Raw genomic sequence first — 10000 nt, forward strand, 5'->3', positions numbered from 1 at the left:
ACACACACACACACACACACACACACACACACACACACACACACACACACACACACACACACACACACACACACACACACACACACACACACACACACACACAATCTCTCTATCCATCCATCTTTTCTCTTCTTTAACACTGCCACCGTCCCCTGCTCTCCTTTTCCTCTTCCGTCTCCGTCTTTTTCCCTTTCTGTATTTTCCCTTCCCTATTTTACCTTTTCTTTAATTTCTCCCTTCTCTCTCTTTTCCTTTACTCTTTCTCAGTATTCTCTGTATTGTTTTCCTATTTCCCTTTCTTTTTTTTCTTTCATGTTCTTCTGTTTCTTTTTATCGTTACCGTTCCTCCTTTTTTACCTTTTCTTCTCTTTTTTCCCTTCTCCTCCCCCGTCTCTCTTGCCTCTCTTCTCCTTTTTTTCTTTTTATCTGTTTCCTCTTAATTTTCCCCTTCCTTTTTCGTCTTGCCCTTTTCATATTTTCCCCCTTTCTCCATTTCATCCCTTCCCCCTTCCCCTTAACATTTTCCCATTCTCACACTATCTTCAATTTTCCCTTTTCCCCTTCTCACATTTTCTCCCCTTTCCCCTTTTCCCTTTCTCTTTCTCCCCACTTCCCCTTCTCAAATTTTCTCCCCTTTCCCCTTTCCCTTTCTCCTTCCCCTTTTCCCTTTCTCCTCCCCTCTTCCCCTTTCTCATACTTTCTCCCCTATCCCCTTTTCCATTTCTCCTTCCCGTTTTTTTCCCTTTTTCCCTTTCTCCCTCTCACACTTTCTTCCCTTTCCTCTTTTCCCATTTTTCCCTTTGTCCTTCCCCTTTTCCCTTTTCCTTTACTCTTCCCCCATTTCCCCTTCTCACACTTTCTCCTCCCCTACGACGATGGGGGGGGGGGTAATGGGGAACGTGCCGCCCGTGCCGACATCACGTACAGGGCGTGCTCGAGTCGCGTTCTCCTGCCATTGGTGTGACAGCGAGGATATGGGAGGCGAAGGAGGGGGGTGAGGGTTGGGGGGGTAGGGGCTTTGGGAGGGGAGGGAGGGGTGGGGTGGGGTGAGGGGAGCTTTGGGAGGCGAAGGAGGGGTGGGGGTGAGGGAGGGGCTTTGGGAGGCGAGAGGAGGGGTGGGGGTGAGGGGGGACTTTGGGAGGCGAAGGAGGGTGGGGTGGGGTGAGGGGGCTTTGGGAGGCGAAGGAGGGTGGGGTGGGGTGAGGGGCTTTGGGAGGAGAAGGATGGGTGGGGAGGGGGGCTTTCGTTCTTCTTGGGTGTTGTCCTTATGTTGGGGTGGGTGGGGGTAGGGATGGAGGTGGAGTAGGGCAGGAAGGAGAAGTAGGACGAGAGAGGAAGAGGAAGAAGGAGAAAAGAATAGGGAGGAAAAGGAAATAGACGATAGAGAAGTCTAGGGGAAAAAGGAGGAAGAGAGTGGGAATTATGGTGGGAGGAGGGGGTAGAAAAAGAATATCAAAAATATTAATGGATGAAATGAGATGAAAAGGAAAGGGAAAAGAAGAGAAGGCGGAAGAACAGGAACAACAGCAGGAGTAGTAGGAGTGTGAACAAAGCAGGGACAGGAACAGAACACGAGGAAGAGTAGGAACAGGGCTAAGAACAGAAGGAGGTGTAGGAGCAAGAGCACGGGCGAGGGGAGGATGGTGAAGTCCTTTATCAGGACTCTCTCTCTCTCTCACTCTTTCTCTCTCTCCCTCCCCCTCCCTCCCTCTCTCCATCTCCATCTTCCTCCCTCTCTTCCTCTCCCTCCCTCTCTTCCTCTCCCTCCCTCTTCCCCCTTCCTTCTCTCCTATTATCTATTATCCTATTATAATCTATTATCCTATTATAACATATAAGATCTAGGTGATCTAGATCTTATACATTGCGCATTGCAATGATACTTGCACAGTGCACAGTAACTTGAAGACACAGTCGCCTTCCGAGTGCACCGAGTATCCTCTGCGCTCAGAATCACAGACTGTAAAACTTATTTGTCGCGAGACTGACTCCGAGAAAGGAAAAGACCGTTGCGACCTTGTGGACACTGTGGACACCTTTTTCCCCCCTAATCCTGCTTAGAGGGTGAACTATAATTGGAAGAGACTGGAGGACCAATCGTGGGATTAGTAGTTGCAAGGACCAGTCGTGGGATAAGTGTTTGCAATGGGAACGATCAGTGCTTGGCGTAGTTGCAAGGGCCAATCGTGGGATTAGTAGTTGCAAGGACCAATCGTTTGACTGACTAGTAGTTGCAAGGACCAATCGTTTGACTGACTAGTAGTTGCAAGGACCAATCGTGTGATTAGTGGTTGCAATGGGAATGGTCAGCCCTTGTCGTTGCAAGGACCAATCATGGGATTAGTAGTTGCAAGGACCAATCGTGTGATTAGTGGTTGCAGTCAAAATGATCAGCGCTCGGCGTAGTTGCAAGGGCCAATCAAAATGATCAATACTTGCCACGGCTTGATCAGACCCCGGGGAGTGCTCTGGGGGGGGGGGGCCTCTGCTTAAAGGCTTGCCCAGGGAGACCTCCTAATTCTTGCGAACGGGGGGGGGGGGGGGTTAGGGAGGGTAAGGGGAGGGGGGGGAAGGGAAGGGGTGGAGGATGGCTCGTTCCCATGGTGTGTAATACCCCCCTCCCCCGCCCTCTCCCCATTGATTTATCGACCGCGTGGCTGTATTGTGTTTTTTTTATCGATATTATGATTATTGGTACGCTGGTAATTATTATTATGGATGTTATTTACTCGCTGTCTTTTCACTAACATGATTGTGTTGTACGACGCTCATGTCTGTTCATAAACATGGCTAAGTGTTGTACGACGTTCACCTCTGTTCATAAACATAACTCAGTGCTGTACGATGTTCACCTCTATTCATAAACATGATTTAGTGTTGTGCGACGTTCACCTCTATTCATAAACATAACTCAGTGCTGTACGATGTTCACCTCTATTCATAAACATAACTCAGTGTTGTACGACGTTCACCTCTCTTCATAAACATAACTCAGTGCTGTACGATGTTCACCTCTATTCATAAACATAACTCAAGTGTTGTACGACGTTCACCTCTATTCATAAACATAACTCAAGTGTTGTACGACGTTCACCTCTATTCATAAACATAACTCAAGTGTTGTACGACGTTCACCTCTATTCATAAACATGATTTAGTGTTGTGCGACGTTCACCTCTGTTCATAAACATAACTCAGTGTTGTACGACGTTCGCCTCTGTTCATCAACATAACTCAGTGTTGTACGACGTTCACATCTGTTCATAAACATAATTCAGTGTTGTACGACGCTCATGTCTGTTCATAAACATGATTTAGTGTTGTACGACGTTCACCTCTGTTCATAAACATGATTTAGCGTCGCGCATAATTTAGATCGCTTGATTCCTCTCGCCGTGGTCGTTGACATGAACTAACTCGAATGCTTTTCTCCTCTTTCAGTTGGTGAGCATCTCCCGGAGACGAGCGGGGAGGAACTGCGACTCGGGGTGAGGTGATGATAATGGCGTGTGAAGTGTTGCTCTGTGTGCGTGTGTGTGTGTGCGTGTGGGGAGGGGGAGGGGGGTTTGTGTGTGTGTGTGTGGGGGGGGTCGGGGGGGTTGTGTGTGTGTGTGTGTGTGTGTGTGTGTGTGTGTGTGTGTGTGTGTGTGTGTGTGTGTGTGTGGTGCGTGTGTGTGTGTGGGGGGAGGGGGTTGTGTGTGGGTGTGGGTGTGGGGGTGTTGTGTGTGTGTGTGTGGGGGGGTGCGTGTGTGTGTTTGTGTGTGTGTGTGTATGTACGTATGCTCGCCCGCCCCTGGGTGTCGGGATGACTTATGTCTGCGTCTGAGCGCTGCCTGGTCGTATCTGGATGTCTCTGATTTACTCCCTTTGAGTCGTTTCTCTCTCTCTCTCTCTCTCTCTCTCTCTCTCTCTCTCTCTCTCTCTCTCTCTCTCTCTCTCTCTCTCTCTCTCTCTCTTTCTTTCTTTCTTTCTTTCTTTCTTTCTTTCTCTCTCTCTCTCTCTCTCTCTCTCTCTCTCTCTCTCTCTCTCTCTCTCTCTCTCTCTCCCTCTCCCTCTCCCTCTCCCTCTCTCTCTCTCTCTCTCTCTCTCTCTCTCTCTCTCTCTCTCTCTCTCTCTCTCTCTCTCTCTCTCTCTCTCTCTCTCTCTCTCTCTTTGTCTCACGCCTGTCTCCGTTTCCCAGGTAGCGGAAGTAAATTCAAAAGAGACCAAAATAGAGTGAGGGAAAATAGAAAAGGGGACAGCATTGAGAGGAGAAAATAAAAGAAATAAAGAGAAGAGAAGTAAAGAAAAAGGAGAAGACTGAGGGAAGATAATGAAGATTGAGATGACTAAGAGAAGAAGAAGAAAATGAAGAACAAGAAAAAGAGAGAGCGAACACAATGCTAGCGAGCGAAACGAGAAAAAAAGAAGAGGAAGACTAAAATGACTAAGAGAATAAGAAGAACAAGAAGAAGAACAAGAAAAGAAAGAGAGAGAGGACACAAGCGAGCGAGCGAAACGAGAAAAAAAGAAGAGGAAGACTAAAATGATGACTAAGAGAAGAAGAAGAAGGAAAATAAAAGAGAGATGGGGGACACAAGCGAGCGAGCGAGCGAGCGAGCGAGGGAGCGCACGGGCGGACGAGGCAGCCAGCCAACCAGGCGTTATTACCACCTTATTAAGAGTCGGCCTGATGAGCGTCAAAGGAGGAAGCGGAGACACACCATTCCCGCGCAGGAACGAGGCCTGGAATCTCCGGCCCGGATTCCCGCCCGGCGTCTTTACGGCAGGGGGGGGGGGGGGAGCGGCGGCGAGGGGAGGGAGGGAGAGGAGGTGGGAGAGAGGGATGGAGGCGGGAGGAGGAGGAGGAGGAGGAGGATGGGGGTGATGGTGGTGGGGGATGGTGGGAGAGGGATGGAGGGGAGATGATGGTGGGGGAGAAGGATGAAGTGGAGGAGGTGGGAGAGGAATGGAAGTGGATGAAGGGAGAGTGGGAGAGGGAGAGTGGATGGAGGGAGAGGGAATGGTGAAGCAGTGGCAGAAGGAGAGTAAGATGGATGAGTGAGAGGGAGAGGTAGTGGAGAAAGAAAACAAGGAAGGAGGAAGCAGAAAGGGGCGAGGGGGAGATAGAAGATAGAAGTAGAAAGGGGGAGTGGAAGGAGAGCAAGGAGGCTGGTGGAAGGAGAAGAGTGAGAGGGAAGGGAGATGGAAAGGGAGGGAGAGGAGAAGGGAGGTGATGAAAGGGTGAGGGAAGGAGGGAGAAGAACAAATAAAGGGGAAGGGAAAAGGAAAATAGAGTGGAAGAGAGAATGATAGGGACATAGACACAAAGGACGAAGAGCGAAAGAGGCAAGATCGAAAAGAGGGGAAAAGGGTAGAGAGAAGAGAAGGAGGGGAAGGGACGGGAGGAGAAGCTGCTTCCCCTCACCCTTCCTCGCACGCCCCCCCGCCCCACACTTACCCTCCCTCCCTCCATCACCTTTCCTCGCACGCCCCCCCACCCCTCTTACCCTCCCTCCCTTCATCACCCTTCCTCGCCCGCTCCCTCCCCTGCCCCACTTACCCTCCCTCCCTCCCTCCACCTCGTCCCCAGCTGATCTAGGAGGGAAATTTGGAAAGCCTCTTCCTCGACTTGGCAACCAGCCGACTCCTCGCTTTCGGAGATAGGGAGCGCGAGGAAGGGGGTGAGGGTGGGGGTGAATGGGGGTGAGGGGCGAGGTAAGGGGTGAGGGTGGGGATGAGGGGCGAGGGACGAGGTTGGGGGTGAAGGTGAATGGGGGTGAGGGGCGAGGTAAGGGTGGGGGTGAATGGGGGTGAGGGGCGAGGTAGGGGGTGAGGGTGGGGTGAGGGGGTGAGGGTCAAGGTGGGTGAGGGGAGAGAAAGGGAGGAGAAGGGGGGTGAATGGGTGAGTGGGTGAGAAGGTCAGTGGGTGTGAAGTGGTAAGGGAACGAGGACGGTAAGAGGGTGGGTTGGTGAAAGGGGTTAAGGAAACAAGGAGGGTGAGTGGGGTGAGGGGTTAAGAAGGGTGAGTGGGGTGAGGGGGCAAGGAGGGTGAGTAGGGTGAGGGGGCAAGGAGGGTGAGTGGGGTGAGAGGGGAAGGAGGGTGAGTGGGGTGAGGGAGCAAGAAGGGTGAGTAGGGTGAAGGCGGCAAGGAGGAGGGTGAGTGGGCGACAAGGGTGAGTGGGTGATGAGGGGATCATTGGGTGAGAGGGGGTGAGAGGACATGGTGGATGAGGAGGCGAGTGGGCAAGAGAGAGGTGAGGGAACAGGGAAGAGAGTGGGTGAGTGGGTAGAGGGGGGAGTCTTTGATTTATACGATTCTGATAATTTTTTTCTCTCTTTTTTTATTCTTTTTTTACCTGAGGAGGAAATAATGCAGGAGAATAGGAAAAAAAGAAAGAAATGGGGCGCGAAGAAGACGAGAGGGAGATGAAGAGAAGGAGAAAGAGAGAGAGAGAGAGAGAGAGAGAGAGAGAGAGAGAGAGAGAGAGAGAGAGAGAGAGAGAGAGAGAGAGAGAGAGAGAATACAAAGGAAGATGAAGTGAGAGAAAAAGAAGACCAACAGGAGGACGAATGCATTAATGAACACTTGGAGAAAGGGAGAGATAAGAACTGGGGAAAAATGCGGCAGTTGGAATAAGACAAAGGGAGGAGAAGAGAAAAAAATGTAGATAGGAGAAGAGGAATAAAAGAAAAATCTTCCTTGGATAGGGAAATAGAATAATTAATGAAGGGAGGGATAAAGAGGGTGGATGATTAATTACGCAAAGATAGATAGAGGAAAACATGATGCAAGTAAAAGAAAGAATAGATAGGGAGGAAGAGTAGGTGAAGGAGAAGGAGGATGAGAAAAAGAAGGAGGAGGAGAAGGAGGAGGAGGAGATGAAGAACAAGAAGAAGAAGAAAAAAGAAGATGATGAAGAAGGAGAAGAAGAAAAGGAATAAGGAGAAGAAGAAGGAGAAGAAGAAAAAGAAGAAGGAGAAGAAAAAGAAGAAACAAGGAAATGCGAGGGAAGAGAGGGAAGTAAGGCCGGGAAAAGGGAAGTGCGAGAGACGGCCTCTGAAGTATCCGCGCACGATTGCCGTCCGCCCATCCGCCCACTCAGCCGCCTTCCAAATTGTGTGTGGGCGTGGCCAAGATCCTGGGTTGGAGAGTGTGGGTGGGATCGGAGTTGGAGTGTAGAAGAGTCGGTCATATTAGGATAATACTTACGTCATGGTCTGTACTAAGGATCCTGAGGGGTCGGGGTGTAGGAGAGGGGGTCGGTCATAGTAGGATGATACTTGCTTCATGGCCTGAGGGGTGGGGGTGTAGGAGGGGGGGGTCGGTCATAGTAGGATGATACTTACGTCATGGCCTGAGGGGTGGGGGTGTAGGAGGGGGGGGGTCGGTCATAGTAGGATGGTACTTGCTTCATCAAAATGTACTAAGGATTCTGAAAGAGTAATTTTTTTCCCCCACGGATTTGAAGGATCCCGTCCCGTTGGCAGATACGGTCACGAGTCCAAGCTGGGACAGTTAGAGGAAGGCTAGATCAGTAGCAACTCGAGGAGGTGTCATGGCGTCTGTGTTGATGATTGGTCAGTGAAAATATAACCATGAAAATCATTATTTGAAAATTGAAAAGACCAAAATGATCGACCATATTCACAAAGCATCCGTAATTTTTATGACATCAAAATAAACCCCCCATGTGCTTTTTTTTCCAAAAATATTATTATGGACAGAACTTGGGAATCGAGGTATGGGCCTTGTGCGTTTTTTTTTTTTTTTTTTTTTTTCTTTTGTGTGTGTGTGTGTGTGTGCGTGTGTGTGTGTGTGTGTGTGTGTGTGTGTGTGTGTGTGTGTGTGTGTGTGTGTGTGTGTGTGTGTGTGTGTGTGTGTGTATAGAAAGGGTTAAGGATTTGTTGTTTCGTTATTTACCTATCTGTTTGCTTCTCTTTTTGTCTCTATCTTGTCTTTATATACATTTCTATATATACATTTCTGATATTTGTATTGCAGTTGTTGGCAAATTGAATATTGTTGTATACATGATATAAAAACGTTTTTGAATAGGAAATAAGGAGGGAAAGAAAGAGAAAGAAAAAGAAAAAAAGAGAGCAAGAGAGAATGAGAGAGAGACGTAGACAGAGACGGAGAGCAGAGAGAACAGACTAAGAGAGTAGATGTGCGTAGATTTAAAAAAGTGAGATAGTGAGGGGAGGGAGGAGGAGAAAGAAAGGGCGATGAGGGAAATGAGAGACGGGGGTCGTGAATTAATTGGCGAAGATCAGAATTGAGTTGAGGGTGAAATAGGATGAGGGAGATTAGAGACGAAGTGAGGGGATGGGGCGAGGGAAGTGGGAAGAGGACGAAGGGAGGAGGAGGGATACGGGGCAAGAGGAGATGAGGAGGAAGAGGGAGAAAAGGAGGAGGAAGAGGAGGAGGGATATGGGGCAAAATGAGAGGAGAAGGAGAAGGAGGAGGAAGAGGGAGAGAGAGAGAAGAAGCAGGAAGAGAAAAAGGGAGAGGGAGGAGGGAGAAAAAGAGGATGAGAAGGAGGAGGAGGAAGAAGAAGAAGAGGAGTTAGGATAGGTGTTTGAAATGAGGGGAGGAGGAGGAAGATTCGGATTCGAGTGGCGGAGGGCTGTGAGGGGAGGAGGAGGAATCGGGAAGGCTTGGAATACGTCAGCGTCTTCGTCTTCCTTTTCATCTTCATTCTCTCCCTCGTTTTATCTCCTCATTCTCATGTTCTTCCTCTTCCTCATTATCCTTTTCTTTTTTTTTATCTCTCTCTCTCCCCCACCACCACCTCTCCCCCCATTCATCCTCCTCCCATATATCCCGCTCTCTCTCTCTCTCTCTCTCTCTCTCTCTCTCTCTCTCTCTCTCTCTCTCTCTCTCTCTCTCTCTCTCTCTCTCTCTCTCTCTCTCTCTCTCCTCTCTCTCTCTCCTCTCTCTCTCTTCTTCTTCTTCTTCTTCTTCTTCTTCTTCTTCTTCTTCTTCTTCTTCTTCTTCTTCTTCTTCTTCTTCCTCCCTCCCTGTATCCCTCCCTTCTTCCCTCTCTCCCTCCCGTTCTCCATCCATCCGCCCGTTTGTCCTTCCCTTCCTCCCTATCCATCCCTCGCTCCCCAAACTCAGTCTCTCCCTCCCCTCTATCCTTCGCTCCCTCCCTCTACCCGGTCTGTCCTTCCTCCCTCCCTCCCCCACGTCTATCCTTCCCTCTATCCTTCCCTCCCTCCCTCTCCCCGTCTATCCTTCCCTCTATCCCTCGCTCCCCAAACTCGGTCTCTCCCTCTATCCTTCGCTCTCTCTATCACTCTATCCTTCCCATCCTCCCTCTACCTCGTCTATCCTTCCCTCTATCCCTCCCTCCCTCTCTCCCTCTACCTCGTATATCCTTCCCTCCCTCCCTCTACCTCGTCCTTCCTTCCCTCTATCCTTCCTCCTCCTCCCTCTACCTCATCTATCCTTCCCTCCCTCCGTCCTTCCCTCCCTCTCTTCCCTCTATCCATCCCTCTCTCCCTCCCTCCTTCCCTCCCTCCCTCCCTCCCTCCCTCCCTCCTGGTTACGCAGTGTTGTTCGTGTGGGGGTGTAAGGGAAGGGCCTGCGCTCCCCTTCCCCCTTCCCCTTAGCGTTTCCCTCGGCGCACCTGGCACGGGTCCAGATCCTACTCAGTCCGCCAAAGGATTCCCTCCCTTTTTTTTCCTTCCTCTCTCCCCCTTTTTTCTGACTATCTTTCTCTCTTTCCATCCCTCATTCCACTCTCTCACTTCTCCTCCCTTTTTTCTTCTCTTCTTTCCTTGCTCCGTTCCTCCCTTTCTTCTGACTTTATTTCCTTCCTCCTTGCCTCTCCCTCCCTTTCTCCCTCCGATCACCCACTTCCCTCCACTTCTCCTCCCTTTCATTTCCACGTTTTTGCCTCCCCCCTCCTCTCTCCCTCCGTCCTTCCCTCCTTCCCTCCTTCCGTCCCTCCTCCTCCTCCCCCTCTTTTTTCTCTTCCTCCTCCTCCCCTCTTCCTCATTCTTTCCCTTTTCC

The 10000-nt window shown here is 50.0% G+C and overlaps 1 long non-coding RNA gene across 1 annotated transcript in view; it reads left to right on the top strand.

Annotated features, from left to right (window-relative positions):
• The window catches only part of LOC138866920 (uncharacterized), a 48471-nt gene extending 44920 nt beyond the window's left edge, over nucleotides 1–3551 (top strand). Inside the window, exon 3 of the long non-coding RNA XR_011399685.1 lies at nucleotides 3442–3551. This is a non-coding gene — a long non-coding RNA (uncharacterized lncRNA). The remainder of the gene's footprint in view (nucleotides 1–3441) is intronic.
• The last annotated feature ends 6449 nt before the right edge of the window (nucleotides 3552–10000 follow it).

This window comes from Penaeus vannamei, chromosome 27 (genome assembly GCF_042767895.1).
Source record: "Penaeus vannamei isolate JL-2024 chromosome 27, ASM4276789v1, whole genome shotgun sequence".
NCBI classification, from domain to species: domain Eukaryota; kingdom Metazoa; phylum Arthropoda; class Malacostraca; order Decapoda; family Penaeidae; genus Penaeus; species Penaeus vannamei.